Source organism: Sminthopsis crassicaudata, chromosome 1, assembly GCF_048593235.1.
Source record: "Sminthopsis crassicaudata isolate SCR6 chromosome 1, ASM4859323v1, whole genome shotgun sequence".
NCBI lineage: Eukaryota > Metazoa > Chordata > Mammalia > Dasyuromorphia > Dasyuridae > Sminthopsis > Sminthopsis crassicaudata.
Window position 1 is genome coordinate 556,726,903 of NC_133617.1, and position 27,390 is coordinate 556,754,292.

General features: G+C 34.6%; 1 protein-coding gene and 1 long non-coding RNA gene across 7 annotated transcripts in view; one reads left to right on the top strand and one right to left on the bottom strand.

The window, feature by feature from the left end:
• KIAA0825 (KIAA0825 ortholog) overlaps positions 1-27,390 on the top strand; it is a 541,416-nt gene that overhangs the window by 385,361 nt on the left and 128,665 nt on the right. The window lies entirely within an intron of this gene.
• Positions 14,572-26,541, bottom strand: LOC141550935 (uncharacterized). Its single transcript, XR_012484703.1, has 3 exons — positions 26,497-26,541; positions 22,841-22,949; positions 14,572-15,895 (listed from the first exon to the last, which is right to left on the bottom strand). It is a non-coding gene; the product is annotated as an uncharacterized LOC141550935 (long non-coding RNA).

Consider the following 27,390-nt stretch of genomic DNA (forward strand, 5'->3'; position numbering starts at 1 on the left):
AACATGGTACCTGGGGGTGGGGGAAGTGCCCACCCTAGACAGCAAGGAATTTGAATTGCCATTTCAAGCATCAATATTGATTAATTGTGACACTGAACTTGATTTCTGTGTCTCTCTATCTCTTCATGTGTTAAAAGAAAATATCTGTTGCTAGATATTTCCAAAGTACTTGGAAAGGAGATTATATCATAAAAAAGTGTATAGTGGTGGTACTACATCTCATGAAGAGGCAAAGGTAACCTATTATATCTGAGAGAAAGAGGAGGGAGATGAACATAGCGTGTATCAATAGACATATTCGATTTATGGTGAAACTTCTTCCACTTCATTGAAAAGTGAAAGGGAAGGAGTAAGCTAAGGGAAAGGGAATACAGTAATTTCGAGGAAAAGGGGTAAAATAAGGGGAGGATCTTTAAGGTGGGGGAGGGATCCTAAAAAGGGAGGGCTATGAAAAGCAAGTGGTGTTCACCAGTTTAATACTGGATAGGAGGGTAAAAGGGAAGGAAAGGGGATATTTCCAAAGTACTTTGGAATCATTGACTTAAAGGTGTTCAATAAATCCTAAGTATTAATATTATTATTATTATTATTATTACTCATCTAAAATGCAATAAAGTACTTTCAAAGTGTGGTAACCAATCAGCTTGAATTCAAAGAGAAAGTCTCTGAATTTAGAATGCTTTCCTCCTCCTGCTTTTAAGTCTTGAATGTTTATATTATTTCCTTCAAGCTTCAATCCTCCCAAGGTAATTACTGCATTCTTCTGCTTTGTTGAGAATCATTTTATTTTATGGCTTCCCTAAGCTTCTATTTTAAGTGCTTTCTTCTTCATTTTATACGCCCCCTCTCCACCCCCAGAATTTCTACACCTTGTGTCTCTATTCTGTTTTGTACTTTTTATATTTTCAGTCGAAAATATTCCCTATGATTTTCTTTTCTCTAAATAGGCAATTGGATGCCTTGAGAATAGTTTTCCACATTTTACAATTTTAAAGTGATATTCTTTTGCATTCCACTAGTCATTTAGATATTCCTTTCAAAAACATACCCGTTACTTTTGGCTAAAAATGCCAATAGTCCATTTGAACAACCAGTTAAAAACCAATGTGGCCCAGGACCATGTCACACAAAGAAAAATGGAAGGTTGGCTATTATTCTAGCAGTTTAGGTCAGCCATGTTTGCTAAGCATCTACCAATACATGTTCAATTCAAACAGCTTTGATGATCAGTAAGATTTCAGTTGAGGAAGATTATGTGGGTGAAACATCCTACCTATTCATTGTTTTGGGTGGAAAATACTGCCTTTCTGCAGCCAAAAACCTGTAAGGCCCAGGAAAAGACTTGAGTTAATTGGGTAAATCAATCACCTTCTCTCTCTCTCCCTCCCTCCTTTATCCTTGATATCTTCATCAAGTGAGAACATGTCTCTCTTGAATCAATCAGAGGTCTAAGCTAGATCTGAACAAGATCTGCCAAATTGATCTGTTAGTCAGTTAAAGGCATTTTAAACAGGTGGTAAGGGAAGTCTGTTCAGATTAGTTGTGGGACCTGTTCAGGAGCTATGGGACATAGAAAGCAATCTGTCTAGGTGGGAATCAGGCCTTGAATGTCTAGCAGCTGAGAGGAGAAAGACTTGTTCCAACCCAGTCCTTCAGAAGGAAGTCCTAGTAGAAAAGCTCAGGCCTTGGCTTTGACCTTAATCTTGATCTTTTTTCCCTTTCTCTTTCATTTCCCACACCCACTGCCAAAGAGGCCCCTAGGAACTTCACAAAGTCAGATGATTTCAGACTTCCTTTTGGCATCCTAGTCCTGATAGTGGTTTTAGAACAGTTGACACAGTTCCTGAATTTGGACCTGAGGACAAACTAGATACATTAAAGAAAGACAACTGCAGGACGCTGCAGGAAGCTCAGGAGAAAACACCTCATCGAAAGTGAATTCTTTGTTAAGGGAAAGAAAGCCCATTTAGCAATCAGAAGTATGAGCTGTCCCTTTGCCACAAGTGTTTTCTGGATATGAGATCTTTTGCTCTTGATTATGTAGGAGAGAGTAGACTTGGGGAAATTATGCACTGTGACCCTTCATAAATACCCCTTCCTAAAAACTAATGAAGTCTAATTTCTAAAATTTCTAAAAGAACTAATTTCTAAAAACTAATTGATGTTGATGATAATAATGGGAGAAAGTACATCTGTGGGGGTTTCTGAGCTTAAGAATTAGAAAGCTACCTCCCAGCTCCTGGAGGTCTGAAAAAAGATATGGTGGCCACCAGAGTGAAGGAGGGTTGGGCGAGCAGCTACAGGGTCTAGAGCACACACAGAAGAAGTTTGCCAACGAGATACCCACCTCCAACCCCCAGTGTCTTTGTAACACAACTTGAGCAGTGGAAAAGCTAAATTATTCTTTTAGATTTTCTTTCTTATGAGAAAGTGTGTTAATCCCCAAGGTAAGAACCACTCTTTCTGTAGTATTATTTTCCTGCATTATTTTCTTCTCCTAAGCTCCAGGAAAAGGCTACAGAACTAGCTATACTGAAGGCCTGGCTAAATGCAGGAGCCAATTGCATGGCTTCTCAAGTTGTGGATATGGCCTGAAGATCAGGTCAATGGGTCCTCCAACCCCAAAGTGAGAGATTTGAACTAGATGATTTCTAAGGTACTTTCCAGCTTTATGATTCTCCTTCTCTATCCTCAATTACTAATCGATCAATAAACACACTTAGTGAACAGCTTTACAATGCTATATACCTAGAACATACATAAAAGGATAAGAAAATGGTTGCTATTCTCAAGACTTACAATATAATTAATTAACAAGCACATAATCTATGTTCTTATCTCCCTTAACACAATCCTTCCAGATTACTTAACATTTGCTGTGGGATGCTAGATATCATTATCTTTGAGCCTATCTCCTCATCAGTAATATGGGGTTAATAATAATACTCTCACTATTTAACCTCCATAGAGTTTTTTAAGGAAAACTCTATAAAACTCAAAAGGCTTCATGTATATTTTACTAATTTTTAAATTACTATTATCAGATCCCCCATAAGTATTCCATGTACATTCCTTCTTCGGTAAATAAATGTCTAAATTATTTTTCCTATCTAAAATGTTATTCCTTTTTCCTTTTCATCAGTTCAGATTCTATCCATCCTTTAAAGATCTCTCACCTCCTCCTAGAAGCCTTTCCTTATCTCTCCTGCCAATTTTTCCTTCTTTGAACTCTTATAGGACTTAATATATGTGCCATTGAGAAACAGGACAGTGACAATCAGGAGTTCTTATTCTGCTACTAACTAACTTTGGGACCCTTGGTAGGCCTCTATAGGGCTAATTTTTTCATCTACAAAATGAAATGGCTGAACTCGATTAATTTCAGGGTAATTTCCGCTTTAAGATTCTATGTTAATATAGATTATTCTTTTAAAATATTTACCATCACCACATAGTTCCATGATATTTCATAAACTATTTTAATTTGGAAGGAACCTACACCCACTACCAGACACTATCCTGCCTTCAAATTTCAGCTCTACAAACAGCCCCAAATCAACTTGCCTAAAACTTCAATAGAACTGCATTTTGGGAAGCCTTTCCCATTAATAATAACCTAATCCTTTATTTTCCATTTATAACAGAATTCTCCATATGTTAAGGAAATATGGAGGCTAGTGTTGTCAACACAACTTGAATTTTCAGCATTTTTGCCAAAGAATCCAGCTCTTTAGTGTGATTAGGCAAGGTCTTAGTGTCTCTGAATCCTGTTACAGTCTGATAGTGTGTCCCACGGTTATGTGGTGTTGTTTTTAAACAAGGTCCCGTTTCTAAACTCTAATACTATAGAGCAGCTGGTAGTGCTTAGTGAGCGTCTGCACCAGTAGTCTCATCTTTTTAGCATTTAAAATTAATTTTCCTCATCTTGGCATGGGAAGAACTCAAGCGTGCCCCTTATCTCATTACCTGAAATTTTACAGTGGCACCATCGGCAGGGGATGTGATGAAGCAGCTTTTTGGGCATCAGAAGTAACAGCATTGGAATCATAAGCATAAATAGATTACACTGGGGCAAGATTTGCACACTTTGCTGTGAAAAACACAAAGCACCTATTCATGTTGGTTCCTGATGCCTCTGGCTTGAGAAACCCTGTTCTGTTTTCATTAAATTTCACATCTCTACAATCCAAAGATGAGTAAGATGCATGCATACATGAAGAGCCTGATTATTGCTTATTGAAAGAATGAATTAAATTGAAATCATTGCCCAGCATTCCAATGGTCAGGTCCTCCCAATAGTTATTATATTTGGATATACTTGGCTTTTAAACAACCCACAATAAAAAATGTTGCCAGTCATCCACAAAATGAAAAGATCCTATCAGTTTTCAGAATTTTCCCTAAAAGTTTATCATCTTCTTTTAGATGAATTTGTTTCTAAATTAAAATTAAGAATGTTCTGACAGGAAAAATTTTGTGTTTGATCATCTAATTGTTTAAGATATTATAGTCTACATTTTTAAGAATTTGAGTATCAAAAGTGACTGCAAATGAGTGAATATAATCAGTTATCTTTTGGGACACATTAGTGTGTCACAGGATTTATGCTTTCTTCAAGGTAGGCAGTCATTCTGTTAGTGCAAATTATCACCCTTCTTCATCACTAAACAGACTCAACAATAGCATTGCTGTGACCAGAAAAATTCAACATCTGGTGACCAACCATCTGGTGGTTTCCATTAGTGAGATACAACCAGAGTGTCCATCTCTGGACCCAAGAAAGAACACTTCCCATCTTTGTGTAAAAACTCCTAAAACGTGTGTTCCACAGACATAAGCAGTCATCCCCCACAACCAAACTATTTTGAGGCATAGAACCATACAGGAGGAAAACATTCTTCAGTAACTATATCCTATATCCTAAAGAGGGTTGAGCATTGAAGACTAGCATAAAATATTAATAAGTAACATATATGCAGTACTTTACGATTTAAAACTCACATTGACATATATAACTTATTTGATTTTCACAACAGCTATCAAAATAGATTCTATTAGTATTATTGCCTCCATTTTACAAATGAGAAAGCCGAAGATCAGGAAAGTTAAGAGACAGAACCAAAGTCATAAAACTGGTAAATTTGAGAAGTTGAATTTGAACCCAAATTTTTAGAGTACTAATCCTCTGTGTGGGTGTTTTAGTACCCTTCAGCTGCTTATTGATATGTGCGTCTTTTTTAGAAGTTGTCCCTATTGTAAAATCTTTAATTTTGTTGTTTATATTTTCATTTCATTTATCAATCCAATGTGAATGTGACTAAAGATGAAAACATTAGGAATGTTGAGTTATTAAAAATAATAGAAGTGGGAAATATTTTCAATTTTTATACTACCATAATACTAGAAGAAATATTGAAAAGGAGCTTAGCCTATATTCCTCAGTCAGAACTATATCTAAACTACTCAAGGTAAATGATCTTCATATGTTTTTTAAGAAGGGAATTACATAATTTCATAGCCTAAATATTGTCTTTGAGAGATCTTTAACAAAGTGATAATAAAAGTATAATTGTATATGTGTCTAAGCACCAAGTTAAGAACTATAATTTTCTAAATGAAATAAGTAGAGTGGTGCACACACAAATTATGTAGTTATTAAAATTGTTTTATATACATATTACCAATACCACTTTCATATTAGTTCCTATAGGTAATTGTATTCATACTGTAAACATTCTCCCATAGTTTCAAATCATAATTTTTGTAAATTTAAACTGTTATATTAACAATATGTTTTAATGTCTTTCTAATGTCAAGACAGACCCACATTAATCCCATGTTTACTTTGATCTATGTAGAATTAATGGTCTTATTGATTGCTATTTCAAATTCATTAATATACTGGGTTCTGCGTGTCATTTTAATGTTTTACCAGGTAGGTTCACTAAGTAAATTAAAGTTGTTCGCTTTTTTTCTGTATATTTATTATAAAATAATTTTCTTATTTGTTGGATTAGGAATGAAATACTATTTAAACTCTATATAAAGTTCTGATTTTAGCAAAAAAAAAAAATCATCATATTTTGTTGTTTGTAATTGGTAACAGGGAGTCGTCATAGGATGATAGATGTGGAGCCATAAAGCATTTCTAAGGTCATCTAATTTAATTCCCCTCATTTTATAGATAAGGAAATAGAATCCCAGAGAATTTAAGTAATTTGCCCAAGATCACAAAATTAGAAACTAACAGAGCAAAAATTGAAGCCCAGCTCCTCTGATTACTGATTAGGACCTTTTTTTAAGGGTATCACTCTCAATCCAAGGTAACTCACTTGTACAACAACTTCTCTTTCCAGTTTATCCTCCACATAGCTCAAATATTGATACCTCTTAAACACATATCTTGCACAAAAAGTTCCCATTATTCTCTCTTACCTCAAGGATAAAAGAATATACTTGTATGTTTGGTATTTAAAGACCTTTTCAATCTACCTATAGCCTATCCTTCCAGGCTTATTTCCCAGTTTTCCCCTTCATTCATATTATTGTTGTTATTTAGTCACTTCTGACTCTTCTTGATCCCATGATCCATAGCATGTCAGACCCTTCTATCCTCTATTATCTCTCAAAGTCTGTCCAAGTTCATGTTCCAATGATACTATCTGCCCATCTCATCCTTTGCTATCCCCTTTTCCTTTTGCCTTCAATCTTTTCCAGTACCAGGGTCTTTTCCAATGAATACCAAATAAATACCAAAACTTCATCTTCAGTATTATGACCTTCCAGTGAATAGCCTGAATTAATTTCTTAACGTATTGACTGATTTGATTCTCTTGCTATCCAAGGCTCTCTCAAAAGTCACTCATGTTGCATTGTAATGAAATTGACTTACTTGGGGTCCCCCATACATGGCATTCTGTGTTCCCTCTCCAGGCCTTCATACGGGCTTTCCCCTGTGTTTGGAATGCTTTTTTCTTCATTACTACATCTCAGAACCCTGAATTCCATTCAAGGCTCACATGAAGGGCTGTCTCTTTATTCCCCTATAGTATCCCTGCCCATAATTACTTTGTATTGATTTTGTTTATATCTCATATCTACTTATCTATGCATTTGTAATTCCACCCCCCATCTCTACTCCCTGGATGTAATATAAGCTCCAAGAGGACAAGGACTATCTTATTTGTGTCTTTGTATTCCTAAAATTTAGCACTTAATAGGCCATTAATAAATGTTTGCTTAATTGAATTTAATTGACTAACACCCATTTTTCCATTGCTCATCATTCCATGTTTAACCCAATATTCTATGATGTTTGTTTTTCTCCAGTTAGATCTCTCACAATTCCTTTTTCTGCTATGTGTTTGTGTAAGCAAAAGTATATATATGTATATGTATTTTATACTATTAAAGCTTAAAATTGCACTAAAATTTTGAGGGTACCTTGTTTACATATACAATTACTCACATACATAAATATAATGAACATTTTAAATGCACATCTCTCTGTATATATATATATATATATATATATATATATATGCATGTTTGCACATGTGTATTATAGACACACAGATATGTAAATATCATATATTTGTGTGTTATAACATCTCCAATGTATATTTGTATGTATGTGTGTTTTACCACTGTAGAACCAGAAAGAAAACTGGTTTCAAAATACCTAGGTTCAAATTCAGCATTCCTACTCACTTATTTCTGTGATCTTTATAAATTCTTTCATCTGGATCCTCCTGTTTTATTCTTGAGAGGGTTACACTAGCTTTTTCTCTAAGATTCCTGCCATTTCTTGATTTCATAATTCAACAGAGAGATAATTTGTTTTATTAATTACTGCATAAATGAACAAGAAAACAAATTACATTGATCCTCAATTCAGTATTTTAGTCCAATCTAAAGTAGTTATTGTTTTTCCTCTGGTTAGATCTCCTATTTCTCTCTGTCTTCTATCACTTTCAGGTGTTTAGTCCTAAAGATTTACCAAAAGTTTTACAAATTAATACAAAACCCTGATATCTCATTCTTCCTCATATCTCAGATTGCCACTTTTTGCTGGAGTTTTCTAAATATAAGCAGAGTGAGACAAACAAAACAAAACAAAACAAAACAAAACAAAACAAAACAAAACAAAAAAACAACAATAACAACAAAAAACCACCTAGATTGCCCTTTTCATTATTCAGAGCAGATATAGGTCTGCTATCCAGAAAAATGTCTTAATTCTCCATATACTTTGGATCCAACCCTAATAGTCTAAAGGTATCAATAGATCAGCAATCATTTAAAAAAAGAAAAATTAAACAGCCCCTGCCTTCAAGGCATTTACATTCTACCTATTAAATTATTCCCCCAAGTTTCTCAATAATAAAGATGACCTTGAAACAAATTCCTATCATATCCCTTCTCATTTAATACCACCTAACTTTGTATTTCACAGAAACAGCTACCTTATTCAAGTTCTTTGCATCTCTGTTCCATATATGCCTACATTATTCATCAATAACCTCTCTTTCCTACAGTTCCTTTTTCCATGTATGTGAGAAAAAATGAAATTATTGTAATTCATTGCTAATGAATACACACACATACACACATACATTGGAAACCCATATTAGGATATGAGTCAGTAATATAGTATAGATAAGCTAACCATACATTAATTATGTTATCACCTAAATTTGTGTACACTTCCCAAGGTTTGCATATTTAAAGTAAAAGCCAGACGAATGAGAAGCAGTTTCAGTTGTTGATGAACACAAAGAGAGGGAAGGAATGATTACAAAGATCTGGGATGCCTTCATTCAAGACAGGTCATGCTAGACTAATTTCATTTCATCTTTTTATCAGTATTTCTAAACTAGTACATGAGGGAAATGCTGTGGCCCTATTTACCCATACTTCACCTTAAAAAATCTTTTGATGAAGTATTATTCTTATGGAGATGGCTGAACTCAAAAAAAGAGTCATCATTAATAGCTCAAGGTCAAAGTGGCAAGCAGGTCTTCAACAGAGTGCCTCAGAAATCTCTGTTTGACCCTATGCTATTTAATGTATTTTTTTCAGTGACTTGCATAAAGGCATAGAGAATATGGTTGTCAAATTTGCAGATGACATAAAGCTTGAAGGGATGTCTAACGTATTGATGATAGGACCTAGGTTCTAAAAGGATCTTGACAAGTCCAGAGCATTTGCCTTAATCTTATAAGATAAAATTCATTAGGAACGAATACAAAATTTTATGCTTAGGTACCAAAAAAAAAAAAAATCTTCACAATATAAGATAGAAGTGCCAGGCACAGACAGTAGTTCTTCAAAAAATGAGGATTTAGTGAATTATAGTATTCATATGAATCAGTAATGGGATTCAAAAGTCAGTAGTGGATGATAGCCAAAAAAAATAAAAAAAAGTTATTAAGAACTTGGGCTACTTTATGAATGAACAAATGGATGATAAAACATTATTAAGTGCTTACATTATGCCAGGCATAGTGCTAAGTAGGATGCAAATATATGTAAGCCAGACCATCTCTTTCCCAAGGAACTTACATTCTAGAAGGGAGACAGCACATAATGCAGAGGTGGAGAGTCCAAATATTTTGGACTATGGCATGGTTTGGAAATTGGAAAGAAGAAGTGTACAAACTTGGATCTTGGGGAAAATTTCACCCCACAGCAAACGCCAGAGTCCTGTAGAGATAAGGGTCTATCATCTCATGGAGGGAGATCCTAGTCTTTTTTCAAGATACAAAGCAGCTTTTAATTTCATGTTTGAAATTCTTGATCAAAAGGTATTAACAATATCACTCTTACCTCAAAATATTTCACAAATGAAGATAATTAATTTCAAATATTCACAAATACTTTACAAAGTTAAACCACTTCTCTACCACTGAATCCAGTGAGAGCCACCACTGCTCCAGATTATACTTGAACTTCTGGAACACCCCATATAAGTGACATGGAGGTTTTGTAGTCGTCCTGGCCATTGACGAGACCTCACAGTGAGGTGCTAACGGGAGCCATCTCTGAGGAGGCTCACCATTTTAAAAACTACTTTTTCAAGTCCTTTTCCAAGACCCAGTTTCTCAGGTGAAACCTTTGCCCCTGCTTTCCTCCAATGGCAATGGAAAAAGGGTGTTCTCAGAAGAGCTCCCTCAGTAACAGGCATGAACAAGTCCAGGAGGTAAGTATAAAGAAAGCATAACCCAGATGGCAGGCATCAACCTTTCAAATAAACCACTCTTGAATTTATTTTTCATCAATCATGCCGACCAGGTCATTTAGCAGTTTTGGCCACACTCACATCCATAGTCTAATTTTCTTTCAGAGCATATGTACTTTCATTAGACAGACTTCTATATGTTGCTATACACTTAATAAAGCTATTTCATTTTTCCTGGTGCAGTTCCAGAGCCCTAGCATGCAGTGAAGGTTTTATAGTCAGGGTGCAGTGCAGCAGATGTCATTCCATTTGCCTAAGTCCTGCTGACATTTGGAGATGTGGATTAATTGAGCTACAGAATGAAATTTAATTAAAATTAAATACAGACTTGGCCATTGTATCTGTTCATTTCCTGCACTCTGGTGTGTACATTTGCAGTCAGCACCACAGATAATTTGTTTAATCAGGATGCTATGTGGGGGAAGCTGCACTTTGTTTTAAATGCAAAGACTGAAAGCATGGCAGATGCCAGGTTGGGTATCATTAGACATGATACAAGCTGCGTAAATGGAGCTGTTGATATGTCTCTTAAAGCCACCTGAAGGGGGCAAGGCACCTTGCCTGAGCCTATAGAGAAACAAGTTTTCCATCCACTGTGACATTGTGTAGGTAATGCTTACAATAGGATTCTAAGTGCTGTGGGAATCTCCTTCCAGTCGGCAAGAAACGAGTTGTTTAAGGAGACCAGCAACATGAGATGATTATTGTTACCCCCTTAACGTTAACCCCACTAGGGTCTATTTGTGCAGGGTTGAGAATTTATTTCCAAAAAAAAAAAGGACAAGATGTTTTGAAAGGTCAGTTATCACGACAAGAAATAGCTTCAGTTTTGGGGGACTTTTTAATATTACCAGGGTATTGTATCTAATCAAACACTGATAGGAAAGAGGTATTAATGGCACACTGAAAAGTTAAGCAAGACAAACTTTTTTCACTATAATTTCAGATGATTCTATTAAAGTTTTGATTGAAAGATTTTATATTTGATGGGGTTTAGTAAGGTTGATCAAATTATATTACTTATGAATCAATTGTTGTTTTGTGGTAACAAATTAGCTCCTGATATCTATATAGATCACAAATTTGCTAGCAGGTGAACCCATGAAAGGGGGGCCATGTAGTACCTCCAATCATTTGTTCCATTGAAGGTGACACCCTAGCTATATAGTAGTTGTTTTCCAAAAACACTCAAATTCTTGGTGAGTCAGCACTAGACATTGTGCTACCTAATAGCTGTGTGCATTCAGGGTAGCACCTGACTATGGCCACAGTATCAGGTAATAGAAGAATCTGGGAGGAAAATTTCCCCTTGTTGGTTATTTGTTAATAATGTCATAATGTAGGAAATAACATTTGAGGGGAACCTTATTCCAAGAGGCAGAAATGAAGGAATATACTCCAGGCATGCAACATAGCTTATACCTAAAAAGCATAGAGAAGAGTGAGATGAAATTTTTTTTATTACAAGTAGACCAGTGTGATTGAATTGTGGAGTACATAAAAGAAAGTAATAGAAAGTAAGGCTAGAAAAAGTAGACTGGAGCCAGATTGTGAAGGACTTTAACAAACAGAGAATTTTCTTTTTGTTTGATCCTAGAAATGATAGGTAGGTATTGTAGCTTTTGCTAGAACTTTTTTTGTTTTAATTTATTTGGTATTTTATTTCCCCCCATTATATATGAAAATAATATTTAACATTTATTTTCAAAATGTTGAGTTCTAAATTTTCTCCCTTCTTCCCTCCCCACCCCACTCCCAGTGACATGGCAAGCAATTTGACATAAGTATATATGTGTAGTCATGTGAAACATTTTTTAAATAATCATATTGTAAAAGAAAATAAAGCCTCAAGAAAAATAAAATTAAAAATGCTTCAATCTGTATCCAGAAACTTTCAGTTCTTTCTCTGGGGATGGATAGCATTTTTCATCATAAGTCCTTCAGATTGTCTTGGATCATTTTATTGCTGAAAATAACTAAGTCATTCCCAATTGATCATCTTACAATATTGTTGTTACTTTGTACTTTAATGACACTTTGATTCAGATCATATAAGCCTTTCCAGGTTGTTCTGAAAGCATCTTGCTCATCATTTCTTTTTTTTTTTAGAATTTTTTTCCACAGTATATATGCATGAGTAATTTTTTTTTAATAATATTATCCCTTGTATTCATTTTTCCAAATTATCCCCCCCTCCCTCCACTCCCTCCCCCCGATGGCAGGCAATCCCATACATTTTACATGTATTACAATATAACCTAGATAGAATATATGTGTGTAAATACCATTTTCTTGTTGCACATTAAGTATTAGATTCGGAAGGTACATGTAACCTGGGCAGACAGATATTAGTGCTAACAATTTACATTCACTTCCCAGTGTTCCTTCTCTGGGTGCAGTTATTTCTGTCCATCATTGATCAACTGGAAGTGAGTTGGATCTTCTTTATGTTGAAGATATCCACTTCCATCAGAATACATCCTCATACAGTATTGTTGTTGAAGTGTATAATGATCTTCTGGTTCTGCTCATTTCACTCAGCATCAGTTGATGTAAGTCTCTCCAAGCCTCTCGGTATTCCTCCTGCTGGTCATTTCTTACAGAGCAATAATATTCCATAACCTTCATATACCATAATTTACCCAACCATTCTCCAATTGATGGACATCCATTCATCTTCCAGTTTCTAGCCACTATGAAAAGAGCTGCCACAAACATTTTGGCATATACAGGTCCCTTTCCCCTCCTCAGTATTTCTTTGGGATATAAGCCCAATAGCAGCAATGCTGGGTCAAAGGGTATGCACAGTTTGATAACTTTTTGGGCACAGTTCCAAATTGTTCTCCAGAATGGCTGGATTCTTTCACAACTCCACCTACAAGCTCATCATTTCTTATAGCACAATAGTATTCCATCATAATCACATACCACAGTTTGTTCAGTCATTCCCCAATTGATGGGCACCCTCTCAATTTCCAATTTTTTGCCCTCAAAAAAGAGCTGATATTAAATATTTTTGTACATATAGATCCTTTTATTTTTTAGTTTGTTTTTTTTTTTTTAATTTCTTCTGGGATATAGACTTCATAATAGTATTGTTGGATCAAAGGATATGCATGGTTTTATAGCCCTTTGGACATAGTTCCAAATCACAACTTTATCAATGCCATTGTGCTTTTTGAGCACTAGAGTGATATGCTCAGATCTGTACTTTAGAACTATCATTTGGCAGCTGTGTAATGATTGGATTGACAAGGAATGGAGATAATTAGAAGGCTATTCCTTATAGCTCAGGTGAGAGGTAGGGAAGGTCTGAATTAGGATCTTGGCCTAGACATGGGTATGGGAGAAGGAAACAGATAAGAAAGATGTTGTCTTGATAGAATCAACAAGACTGGGTTACTGATTGGAAATGAAGAGGAAAAGTGAGGAGTTGAAGATGACTCCAGGGTTTCAAATTTGAAGATCTAGAAGAATGATGAGGTTTACAATAGAAATAGGAAACTTTAGAGAAACAACAAATTTAGGGGTTTGAGATAATGATTTCAATTTGGAATGGGTTGAATTTGAAATGCCTTCGGGATATCCAGATAAAGATGATTAGCAAGCGATTGGAAATTCAAGACTAAAGAACAAAATATCACATTCAGACATTTTTTTAAAAATAGGTTTAATGTGCAGTTATAAATTGTTCTATGGAGGCCAATTGCTGGTTTGTCAAAACCAAATTTAATGAGTGAACCATTAGGCAGAGCACATTTCAATCCAATAAGTACTCATTAAATACTAGGGACACAGACAAAAAAGAAATAGACCCCCTCCCTCAAGGAACTTTCATTTTATTGGGGTACATTATAACCTAGAGACCTATAAGTGAATACAGGGTAATTTCAGAAGTGAGAAAATGCTAACTGAGAGATCCAACAAAACTACATAGAAAATCCTGCACTTAGGCTTGAGCCTTTAAGAAAATAAAGATCCAGATTAGAGATATAAATTTAATTCACATTTATTATTATCATTATTATTATTATTATTATTATTATTATTATTATTATTATTATTATTATTGTTATTATTATCAGATATAGTGGACAGCTTGTATAAAAGCCTGAAGCTGAGAAATGGAATGTGAAGTTTGAGGACCAAATAGTAACCCAAGATAGCTAAAATATCAAATTGCAAAGAGGAGTATTGTAATTCTGCAAACACATTGTAGAGAGTCTTAAATTCCAGACTGGGGAGTATTTTATCCACAGGATGCTGATAGTTTGGAGGCAGAAGAGTGATATGGTGAGGTTTGTGCTTTAAAAAGCTTCTTTTTTTGGGGGGGGGGGGCGAGGGGGAGAAAGGTGAGGATGGGTTAAAGGACAGTTCTATGGAGAATGGATTGGCAAAGGAAGAGACTAGAATAGGAGTTTTCACAAAAAGTAATTAGAGACATGAACTCAAGTAGTGCCTATGGGAATATAGAGAATGTGGTTTTGTAAAGATAGAGTTGACAGAACTTGATCTCATGTCACTTGAGGCATCTAGATTACCAAGAAGCATGGCATATAAATCAGAATATATGAATCGGAATACTGGCTGTCCTCCACTTTCTGTGTAACTGCTTAATTTCTCTGATTTCCCCAGTTATTATCTCTGCCCCATCACTGTCTTTTTGTTTTGTATATTCCCATCACTGTGAATACATTAAATCCCTTAGGTAGAAATTAAATTAGAGACTCTTTTGGACTTGTATTCTCAGGACCTAGCCCAGTGCTTGACCCACTTAGGGAGTAAATACATGCTTGTTGATAAAAATAAGGTTTTTGGATCTCTAAAATCCTTCTCAGAGCTAAATGTTATATTAATACCAATGAACAGAAACAGGGGAGTTTAAAAGGGGGACAGATGGGGGGAAGGGAGGAGATAAGACAAGTTCCATTTTGGATGTGTTGACTTTCAGAATTGAAAAAAAAAGTGGCAATTCAGGCACAATATACTAATTTGCTGATCACTGATTGACATTAGCTGGTTGATATGCTTTAGCCAAGACAGATATAACAAAATTTGCATTATGTAATTTTCCCACTTTGATAAGGATGTGACACAGAATGATTTTTAACACTTTTACAGTGCATATATTGAATGAAACCATTTATCCAATTTTGGACTTACTGACATTTAGATAGAAACTTCATGCTCAAAGATTGTGCTACTGATGGTGAGCGCTGTAAATGCAGGTATAGCTGAAGTTCCAGAGGCAGCTGGCTTTCCACGCTTCTCATATTATCACAACTGTCCCTTCCCTGGGGGGCCACAGCTGCCATTTGTTTCTTAGCCTCCTCTGGCCCTAAGCCTTTGCTCAAAAACAGCCCCTGTCGGTCCAATTGACATCAAGCGGGCCAGTCTGTCTGCTGCTGTGGCTTCCCAGCAGTCAACAACTTTGCCACATTTTTTGGAAGTTGTAATTCTGGGTGTCTCTGAAGTGTCTCTGAAGTCTTGCTTGTGGTTGCCCCACTCCCAGTTCACTGTGCAGCAGCTGCTGGAGTACTCTGCTGTCATCCTCTCACTGCCTACATCCTGCCCAGCAGAGCGGTGTTGTGACAAGCCTTTCTTCAATGCTCGTAGACTGGCTTCATTCCAGTATCATGCGGTTGGTGATCCAGACTTTTAGAAAACATACAGTAATAGTGGGATTCATAACTCACATGTTCTAAAGCAAAATTAAGGCTAAGTCAAGCAATTTAGGCTAGTTAAAAACCTACATTTTATTTCCAACAGGTTCATTGTGAAGAAAACACAGGTACTTTTTATTTCAATTTTCAAAGGAACAATTTACCATCCTTAAAATCAAAACTATTGACTCATGATCCACTGAATTCCATCCAAGCCAATTCTTAAGAAATCTTTTATCTATTCCATGCATCTCTTGGAAAGAGGCATGGAACAGAGATTTGGCATGCTGGGTCATAGGGAATTATTGAAGCTATTAAACAGGAAATTGATGTATGTTTTTAGAAAGCATCTACAGAAGCTTGTTTTTGCTGCTATGTGTAGAGTGAACTTAAGAAGAGAGATCTTGAGACAATAAGACCAAAAGATGAACTAGAATAAGGTAGTAAAGATCTAAATTAGGGTGACTAAAGTGGAAATAAGAAAGGAAAGAACGTATGTAAGAGAGAGGGTTTTTTGGGGGGGAGGGGGCTATTGTTGCATTTACTTTTGTATTTAGGTGCAAAATATGTGTTGTATCCCCATCACACATACACACAAATAATAGACTATAAGCTCCTTGAGGACAGGACTATTTCATTTTAATTTTTGATAGTCTCGCTGTACCATGTGTGGCAGTCAATTAATAATTGTGAGTTTAATTGAATTGCATTTTTTCAACTTAATGAGTCATTTATTTAACTGTTTTCATTAGGGAAATATCAAATGGATGTTGAGAAACCAGTCTATTAATTTTTCCTTCAAATTGTCTTGGTCTTGAATTTGGTGACAAGGATAGAGTTAGAATAAAAACCTTCCATTTGATAAGTGGGATGAATTGGCTGGTCTTTTTTGTTGTTGTTGTTCTTCTCTAGTTCAGTCTGTTTAGATTTCTTTGCAGATCTCAGAGGCACTTACATTCTAGTAGATCAGTGAAACTCCCTTAAATATGAATGAATTTCGGTGGTGCAGCCCACCAGTAAGATTTCTGTTCCAAGGAATTATGAGCATACTTTACTAAGCTACTTCTAATTTATATTTCCACTGATGGAGAAATGTTTTAAATGGGTATTTTTAAAATTTCACCAGTAATATTGATCAATAAAACTAGCTGTTAAAAAAGACTACCTAGAAAATAAGTAGTTAGTTTTATAATCAAGTATGTCAAGAAACAGGATACTTAATTCTCTTACCTCTAGATAAAAGCTGAAGTCATCATAAATCTATAGAAGTTGGAGAGAATGCTCTTTTCTGGGCAGGAATAAAACTGTTTTTCTACTAGGATCCATTCCTGTTTCCCAAGTTCACCCCTTTACTTTCGTTTTGTTGCCTTGTCCTACATCTGGCATTTCCTCTAGTCTATATACATTAGTTTTAAAGTTCACACTAAAAATGTTCTTTTTCCTTGACTTTAGTCTAATATAACAAAAACACTTAGAAAGTACCTATTGTGTGCAAGACTGGGGATGCAAAGACATTAAATAGCTTCTGCTCTCAGAGAGCTTATATTCTCCTGAAGGAGACAAGTAAGTAAATAAAAAATGTATGCCACGTAATTTTATGAGAGAGGGATAGTTTTATGACAACTGGGAAAACCAGCAAAGATCTCATGGAAAAGATAGCCCCCAAATGTGATTTTCAAGGGGTTCTTTGAGGTACAGAGAAGGATGTATTCCAGACATAGACAACCACAGAAACCTTTCTATTTATCTCTATCTATCTATCTATCTATCTATCTATCTATCTATCTATCTATGTATCTATCTATCTCCCTTGTTAGAATGTGAATCCCTTAAGTGCAAGATTTGTCTTGCTTTTCTCTTTGTATCCCCAATCCTTAGCATAATGCTTTACACATAATAAGTACTTAATAACTGCTTTAGTAGGATATTTTATCCAATTAACAGGCATTTATTTTCTTTCTCTCCTACCTCCTTATCAAACTCTCACTTATAAGGGGGGAAAAAAAAAGAAAAACAAAATTATAACAAATATATATAGTATGGCAAAATTAATGACCATGTTGGCCTTGTCCAAATAATGTTTGTCTTTCTCATTCTGAAAACATAGTAGTCCATCACCTGTTAGGAAGTAAATAACATAAGTGCTTTTAAATTTTTTTTCACTCATTCACTTGTGCAAAGGAACATTGTGCATTCACTTGTGCATTGTGCATTCACTTGTGCAAAGGAACTGCAATGCATTACTATGGTTGATTCCTCTTCTTCATAGATTCTATATTTGTGAATTTATTCACTAAATTTTATTTATAACCCCAAATGACCTTTTCACAGCCATTTGCAGACATGCGCAGAACAGGGTAAAATTTGAGTCATGAGGTCAAACAAGACACACTCTGTCTTCTTGTTTCAGCTCTAATCTTGTAAACAAATATCCTTTTTTTTTCAGTCTACTTAGTGCCATGCTTTTGCATTTTTGTGCTTTTTGGTGGTAACTTTATGGATTAAAATGGTTCCCAGGGGGTAGCACTGAGGTGCTGTCTGGTATTCCTAAACACAAGAAGGCTGTGGTGTGCTTATGGAAAATATGTGTATTAGATTAGATGACTCAAAAAAAACCTGGCACTTACAGAATCCTGTATTTCCCCTAGGAACATTGGTTCAGTATTCACTAATTTATGACTGTAAAGAACATACTTATCACAAATGACAAGAATTGACTGTTCCTGAAGGGTAATCATATCAAATAAGACTGGAAAGGTATTTGGGAACCAGATTGTATAGGCCTTTAACTGAGGAGTCTATAGTCTTAGACTTGAAACCTTTCCTAACTTCCCTTCTACTCCAATAATTCCAGTACTGCATATCTCCTTAGGTCAAAAAGCATTTATTAATTTCTTACTGTGTGCTAGCCACTTATATGAAAAAAAAAAATCTAGCCCCCACCCTCAAGAAACTCACAATCATGGAATGTAGTTATGTATACAGCTTCTACCACAGTATGTAATTAATTTTAGTCATTTCGTGCATGTATATATGTTCTTTCCAAATAAAATATCAACTTATATGTATACACACACATATATATGTTTTATATATATGTGTGAATTATAAACATACAGAAACACTATTCTAAAAAAAAAAAAAAAACACCTTGAATGAATGAATGTGTACCCTTATATTTTCTCTGCATTTTTGAAATGTAAGTATTATCAGATAGTTATACAGATAAATATAAACTTGAATAATATTTTAGAAAGATACATAGAAATGACCCAACCATTCTGAAAAGCAATTTGGAATATAACCAAATGGTTCTCAAACTGTGCATACCCTTTGATCCAGCAGTGTTTCTACTGGGCTTATTATATCATAAAAAGATCATAAAAGAGAAAAGAACCCACATGTACAAAAATGTTTGTGACAGCCCTTTGTGTAGTGGCAAGAAATTGGAAACTGAATGGATGCCCACCAATTGGGGAATAGCTAAATAAGTTATGGTACATGAATGTTATGGAATATTATTATTATTATTGCTCTATAAGAAATATTGCTCAGGCTGATTTCAGAAAATCCTGGAAAGACTCACCTGAACTGATGCTGAGTGAAATGAGCAGAGTCAAGAGAACATTGTACATAGTAACAACAAGATTATATGATCAGTTGTGATAGAATTGACTCCTCTCAACAATGTGGTGATTCAATGCAATTCTAATAGGCTTCAGACGGAAAATGCCATCCACATCCAGAGAGAAAACTATGGAGACTGAACATGGATTGAAGCATAGTATTTTCACTTTTTGTTTATTTTATTTTCTTTCTTGTGGCTTTTTTCCCTTTTGGTCTAATTTTTTTTTTTTGGTAACATGAAAAATATGGAAATATGTTTAAAAGAATTACACATATTTAACCTAAAAAAAAAAAGAAAGAAAGGTACATAGAGAATTTTATATTTCTTCCTGTGTTTTGAGAATGTGGGAAATCATGATTCTTTTATAAGTATGCTACTTAAAACCAAAGTATTCCACAAGCAAAATTAAATTAAAAAGTTGAGCAAATATCTAGATAATTTGATGAGTTTAAAAATGTTTATTATTATTATCAGCCTAATAATTTAGATTATAATATCCTTTTTCCCCACCTTCATTTTTTGATCTTAAATATTAGTCATCTCTTCACTTGGCATTTGTAATGTAATTTACTTACCTTTTTACTTAGTTATTTTTAAATATTCTCTGTTTGGGGTTTTTATTCCTTTCACTATCATCCTTTCGCCACATTCATTTTAATTTATGACTAATCCTTTCTATTACTATCTCCCTTCCCAGAAAAAAATGATTATTGGTGAATTTTTAATATATGTAAAACACTTCAGATTAGAACTTTTAGTGTTTCTGAAGGATTACAGCAACATCCATGTGGCATTATAACAACACTAATGCAATAGTCATATCTTTAAAAATTAATTATACAAATACCCCAATTGTATATTCTTTTTTTTTTTCCGGTGGGAAATATAGTATGTCAACTATAATTAAAAAGAAAACCCTTCACTTAACTTGTAAATGAGTGTTTATGTTTAGGGTGTTTTTCATTTTATACTATGATTCCTTTTTAAAATACACATTAAATTCTGTCTGTTGGTTTCCTTTGCAAAATTGCCAATTGAAATTTATTTTAAATAGATGAGTGCCAGACCATGCAGACTTAATGCTGCTGAATTCTCTTCACTGTAATTGTAATAGAGCTAAAGGCAGAGAAAAAGTATCAATGTGAAGTACGGATATCCTTCCATTCAAAGAGACAGATTGCAGCAAGCAGCAGAAACCAAATTAACTCTATCTTTCTTTTGTGTATTGTATTTCTGAAATCAAGGGTATATTGATGGTGAACAGATCCTGACTTTAGAAACTTGTAATTTGAAAATGGAGACCACCAAAACTATGTTAGAAAGGGTTTTTTTTCCATACGGTGAAACTCCCTGCAGTTATAGAGACTTACTGTATTTCTGAACTGTAACAAGGAGATTTTATATAATGCTGTTCTTAGTAGAACCTGTTTTATATAAGAAACATACTTAAAAAGCTAATTTCTTTTCTCCTTTCTGCACTGCAATCCACAAAGTGTGACTAATAATAGATTTAAATTTGCTAAGTGCATTTACTCCTTTGTGCCATCATAAAGAGAATCTATTACTGTAAAATTGAGGCTTAGTTCCAAATTGTGCCATTATGAAGTTTTCTTCCAGCAATGTTTTGTCTCTAATACACTTCCCTCATTGTAATTCTATTGCAAACCTGATGTCTAGCATCAAGTCTCACAATAATTATTTTAAATTGCTACTAGGAACAGTAGTCCTGGTGGGATATATTACTACCATTCTAACAAGATGAATTTCAATGCACTTGTAACCATATTACAGTATATTATGAAGGAAAGAAAAATTTTTGAGATCTACAGGCATATGTGTAACACAAAAAATAATTTTTATAAACTTCAAAATACTTAGTGTTGTACTTTTGTTTCATTTTGACTGAATAATGAGTAATAACTACAAATTGGAATATTGGCATGTATAATTACTTTTATGAAACAATGTTGAAGAGTTGAAGGGAAGAAGCAGCCCTGGATATGATAATAATATCAGTGAAAAGGATAATTAACAAAAAAATATCTATCATTTTATCTATAATAGGAACTTTTTTTTTGAAGCCAATATAGATTAAATGAAGAAATGGGAAAATCACTGAAATACCAGGAGAGTAAGTGAAGCCGATCTTAAAGCTTTAGTCTCAATTTGAACACACGAGGCGTCTCAGAGTTCCTGATCATTTTAACCAATGAGTATAAGAGGCAAGGTGCATAATAATAAAAACTGTAGTCAGGCTCTAAAGTCATTAATTGTACCCTAGAAACTTCAAGAAATTCTTCAGGGACACAGTGTGGTGAGTCAACAATTCTCTAATATACTGTAGCTAGGGGCAAAGCCAAGGCTAGCCTCACAAGGCAGAAGGAAAAATTTAAGTCAATTTGAAATTTTAGTGAAAAACAGCCTGGCAGCAATATGTGTGCTGTCTATGTCAAGTACATTTGCAATTTTACCTTATAAACTAATAGTCTAGATGCTGCAAAATAATGAATTACAATAATCCATCCAACATATACCAAGGAATGATGTGGATATGAATTTTGAATGGGGAGGGGGTCATTTATAATTGATTATCTGAAATGATAAAGCAAGATCTCTCTCCAGTAGCTAAAATGATCTATCAGGAACCTGTGACTTTATTGGTATTAGAGATAGCAACCATCTACATAACTTAAATAGTCTGGGGGGGTTGCCTAAGGCTCAGAGGGGTTGAGTGACTTATTCAGAATCACACAGCTTGTGTGTGTCAGAAGCAGGATTTGAAGTTGTCTTTAACACCAAATTTAGCCTCCTGTATATTATGAGAATCTGCCTCTAGCAAAAACAATAGTGATCTGAAATCAAATGTGACTCCAACATGAATAATTTAAATAAATAATCATAAAGAATTTAGAGAAATTTCGGAGAATACCCAGAGTCAGTTTTCTTTATGTATTCCTTTTAGAAAACGTTCTCGCATCCAAGAATGAAAGCCATTTAGTTACTAATGAAATTGAAAGTCACTTCCTAAGGTCAACTGACATGGGAATACAAAATCCAGATTAATTGTAAAAAGCAGTACTTTGATTTGCATAGCACTTCCTCCTCTTTGCTTAAAATAATAAAGTACAAGATGCATATACCATATCAGACTTAGGGATTCAGGTAATAGCAAAGTATTTAATGCCTGTTATATGAAAGTGGAACAATGACTTTCTATGTTAACAAGAAGGCCTGAGTTTGGCATCCCTCCCCTGATACCCAATGCTCGGGCCTCCCTTCCAAACAAACCATGATTCTGTATGTACTTACATGTGGGCTGCTTGAGATAAGAGACTTTCATCCGTGTCTTTGTATTGTCACAGTGACAGGCACATAGTAGGCACTTCATATCATGCTCAATTGGATCAAGAAATCAATACTGTGACAATCACAAAAACATTACACTGGCAATGTCACACTCTCATAAATATTTCTCATAAACAGAAGAGAAATCCAGGAATATTTCAGACAGTGATATATAAGTAATAGATCTGGAGGCAGATTATGTTTCTTCTTTAAAAAGATTCTTCTTGGTATCTTTTGTTTTTACAAAACCTACATTTTCCCATATTATCTCTTTACACTCTCCCAGAGAACCATTTTATAACAATGAGATTTATTTTTAAAAAGGAAAAAAGGGGAAAAGAATTAGTGAAACCAATTAGCACCTCAAAATAATCTGATTCTGTATGAAAAAGCTCTACTGTAGAAAAGTTATATCCTTGCAAAGGGGCAGAAGGAGGTGCCTTTTTCCTCTATCTCTTCTTTTAGTTCAAGATTGGTGACAGATTGTATCTCTATCTTCTAAGGCAGTTGATCTTCATCATTAGGGTGATGCAGATAATTTTTTTTTGTGGGGGGGGGGGCATAGAAACTCTTAGAAACTTTATTGAGTAATAGAAAAATGGTAATCCATTGGTGGAGAAGGGACCCATACCTACAAAATTACAGATTCTTGAAGTATTTAATTATATGTAAATAGTTTTTCTTTTTTGTTTTTTTTTGTTTTTTTTGGACTGGATTTGTAATTTTATTGAGATAAAGACCCCTCCATAAAGGAAACTCCCTTTACCAGGGCAGATTTGTACCTGTTTTACAATTTATAGTCTTAGAGAATTGCCTGGAGCATAAAGAGATACTTTGACTTGCTCAGGGTCTCCATGCTAAAAATCAGATATGAACCAAATCTAGCTCTAGGTAGGTCTCTCTTTCCCTACAAGACCACACATTGCCTCTGTGTATGCAAGGGTCACTGTAAAACACACACGTTTGAAAACTATCACCAGACTGCTTATATGTTCCCTTCTAAAATTTGAGACAAGCAAGTCTGATAGTGTTGGGCACTCAGCAAACATTGTCTGCTATGTACAAAGCACTGTGTTAGAATTTTAATCCAATATAAATTATAAGAAACTTCAGGTGGATTGTAAAACCTTTGAACAGGTTTGTTGCTTTTGACAGGGATACAAACTGTACTGAAACATTTTTTCCAGTAGGGAAAAAAACATTTCTAAATTATATAAGTCATTATTTCCATTTTTAACTGTTATGTTCATTCATACATACACACACATATAACCAGGATGGTATCAAAAAAAGCAGAATTTAAGGCTAAAATGTACACTGTTAACAACACTTTTAGCCATAGGTCATTCTCCAAATGGTCAAATGCAATTGCATTATTACTTTGGCAAGTACATTCATAGAACTAGCTATAAAATCTCACCACACTCTCTCATGTTGGAAAAAATCTAAGTTAATAGAAAAATGATTAGAAACAGAAGGTGTCTTGGCTTTAATGGCCTCAATTTTGTTAACCAAAAAAAAAAAAAAAAAAAAAAAAATACCCAACCCATAAACCTTCTACAATTTTCCACCAATACCTCATCCTTCCCCTCTTGAATTACATACTTTTTTGTAGGATCAGAATAGGCTCAAATGTCCAGAAAAGAATATTAAATTGATGTTTCCCTAAGTGCATGACATAGAAAAATATTTTGACCTTGTAGCTATCTCTGACCTTTAAAATTAGTATTGATTTTTAAAGACTGGATTAAGAGAAATGTGCTGGGGGTTTTGGGGTTTTTTTTTTTTTTTTGTATTTTGTAAATATGCTCCATTTATTTACAGTTTTTTTAGTGATAGTATTTTTCAGATTAGCTCCCTGCATCCTTTGCTTTATCAAAGAACTAATTTCATTATTAAAATTCTAATAAGTCCATGAGTTTTAATGACATAGACTGATAAAAGCTATTGAAGGACTTTTCATCAGAAAAATCATCTTTATAAATCTGGTATCATAAAGTTACTTTAGGAAAAAGAAGGTATTTGAATTAGTCTATGCCAAATTTATACTTTTCAGATTGTATTCTGCTTTTATCATCTATTGATATCTCAATATTGATCAAATCAAAATTGATATCTCAAAGTGTGAAGGCATACATTTTTCCTAAGTAAATTTTTCACTTGGTTTTAATGACAGATTTGAAGGGAACTAGGAGGTCATGAAGCTGAATCTGTCTGTCTGTCCCTGACCAAAAATCCCCTTTACAGTCTTTCCAGCAAGTGGTCCTTTGTTCAAAAACCTCAAATAAGCAGATATCATTACCTAATGAGACAGTGCATTTCATTTTTGGAGAGCTCTAATGGTTCAGAGGATTTTCTTTTCATACAGCTGAAACCTATCCCCGATAGGCAGAAGTGACAAAGATGAAAACTAATTAAACTCAGAATTAATATAAAATTGGTTTTAGGGGAGTGGTGGTTCTTGTAGTGATTGCTGTCCTTTGTTCTTGAAGACCAAGAAGGAGGATATCCTGACTCAAGGAACTGGATTTCAGGAAGGTTGAGCTGTTCAAAATGTAGAATATATGGGTGTCTGGATGCTGCCTGAAGTCTGGAAGACTTCAGTTAAAAATCTGACCTCAGATACTTTGCCAGCTGTGGGACACACACACACACACACACATATACATCCCCTCCCTGGCAAGTCACTTAACCTCATTCTGCTTCAGTTTCCTCAACTGTAAAAATGGGAATAACAATAGCATTGCTTTCCCAAGAGTATTGTGACAGCCCTTCCTCCTGAAATCCAATTTATTTCCGTGTCATGGTCCTTTTCGAGAACGAAGGACAAACAGCAACCACATGTGACAATCAGATGAGATATTTTTAAAATTGTTTATCACAATGCCCAGTATATAGTAAGCACTTAATAAATGCTTATTTCTTTCATTCCTTATGAGCTTCAGAAGAAAGATAAAAAGAAAGATGAATCTCCCCAATGATTTGTTATTATTTATGGAAACCAAAGTACAGAGATGTTATATCAATTTGCCTAAGAATATTAAACTCAGGACTACAGCTTTCCTATCTTAAAAAAAAATAAAAGTTACATTCCCTTCAACAAATCTCAATGGACTTTATAAATTCTCCTTAGGATAATTTAGGTCTTAATGATGAGCTTCATTGATAGTGATGTATAGAATATAATTAAGAGATCATAGTCCTGTCTGGAAGGGGCCATCAGAATTCTGGCTTAGACTCTTCCTTGTAATAGGATTGCACCTAACCTATTCCAAAATTATATTTTTCTTAAGTTTTGCCAGAAAAAAAGGATTTTATAGCCTCCCTAGTTAAACTCCCTAGCCAATGTTTAATAAGCCCCACTCTGAGAAATAATTCCTTCATTTGTTGATTAAATATAAATTTTGTTTCTTTTTATTTGTAGAAATGGAAAGTAAATATTTTTCATATATCTAAGGTGATAATAAGGCTTTTGATCACATTAAATTGTGCTTCTATTGTAAGCCTCTATTGTAAGAATCCATAAATGGATTCAGAATACTGGTATGTTGTATTTTTGTATACATATTGATGCTGACTAGATAAATTAGGCAGGATTTTCAAACCTAGACACTTCTTACCTTTCTAGTCTCCTTTTAGCTGGTTCTCAGACCTTCAAGGACTTGTCGTTACTTGGCATTGCCTTCAGTCACCAGGGGATACCTGCGTGCCTCTGGGGAGTAGGAGAGGACTTGACTCGAATTCCCGTGTGACACCTGGGCTGAAGATAGAAGCAGAGCAATGATATTGGTTATAAAACCAAATGGTATGGAACAGATCACTGGGTCTCACCTCAAGATGCACTCTTCATAGAGTTTATAAAGTTCTTAATTATTATCTTTAGCTATTAATGGCAATGAAAATGAGGGGCTACTGACATTGGTATAATGGACATTAAAATAAAAATAAATGGAAATTAAAAGCTTTCAAGAATCTAGTCTAGAACTTCAAGTTCAGCAGCCTTCCCTCAGTAGAAATGAGTTAGTGATACAGCCCGAGATATAGGATTCAGTGAACAGTTTGTGAAAATCATATGAAAATTAAGCAAAACGTTTTTGATTAAGTAGCAGAGCTACTTCCCCAAAATAGGAAGGGTATGTTTGTACTTGCAAAATGATGAGCACATGCGCTGGTTACTGGTAACACATGCATTTTCCTTATTTTTCTGACTACCATCTTTTATTTCTGAATGATGGGTATCTGTGGAAGCAGGAACTATTCCCCAGTAAACTTTAAAAAAAGAAAAAAAAAAGCAATCCACCAGTTCCATTTAAGGTTCTTTTTGTTGTGCAGTCACTTAGTCCTTTCCAACTCTTCATGACCTCATGGACTATAGTGTGCCAGGCCCTTCTATCCTGCACTGTCTCTTGAAATATATCCAAATCCATGTTTGTTGTTTCCAAGATACTATCAGTCTCTAAAGTGAAGTTAATGACATGGTGATAGAAAGCTTTTTGTAAGTGTATTTCAGAACA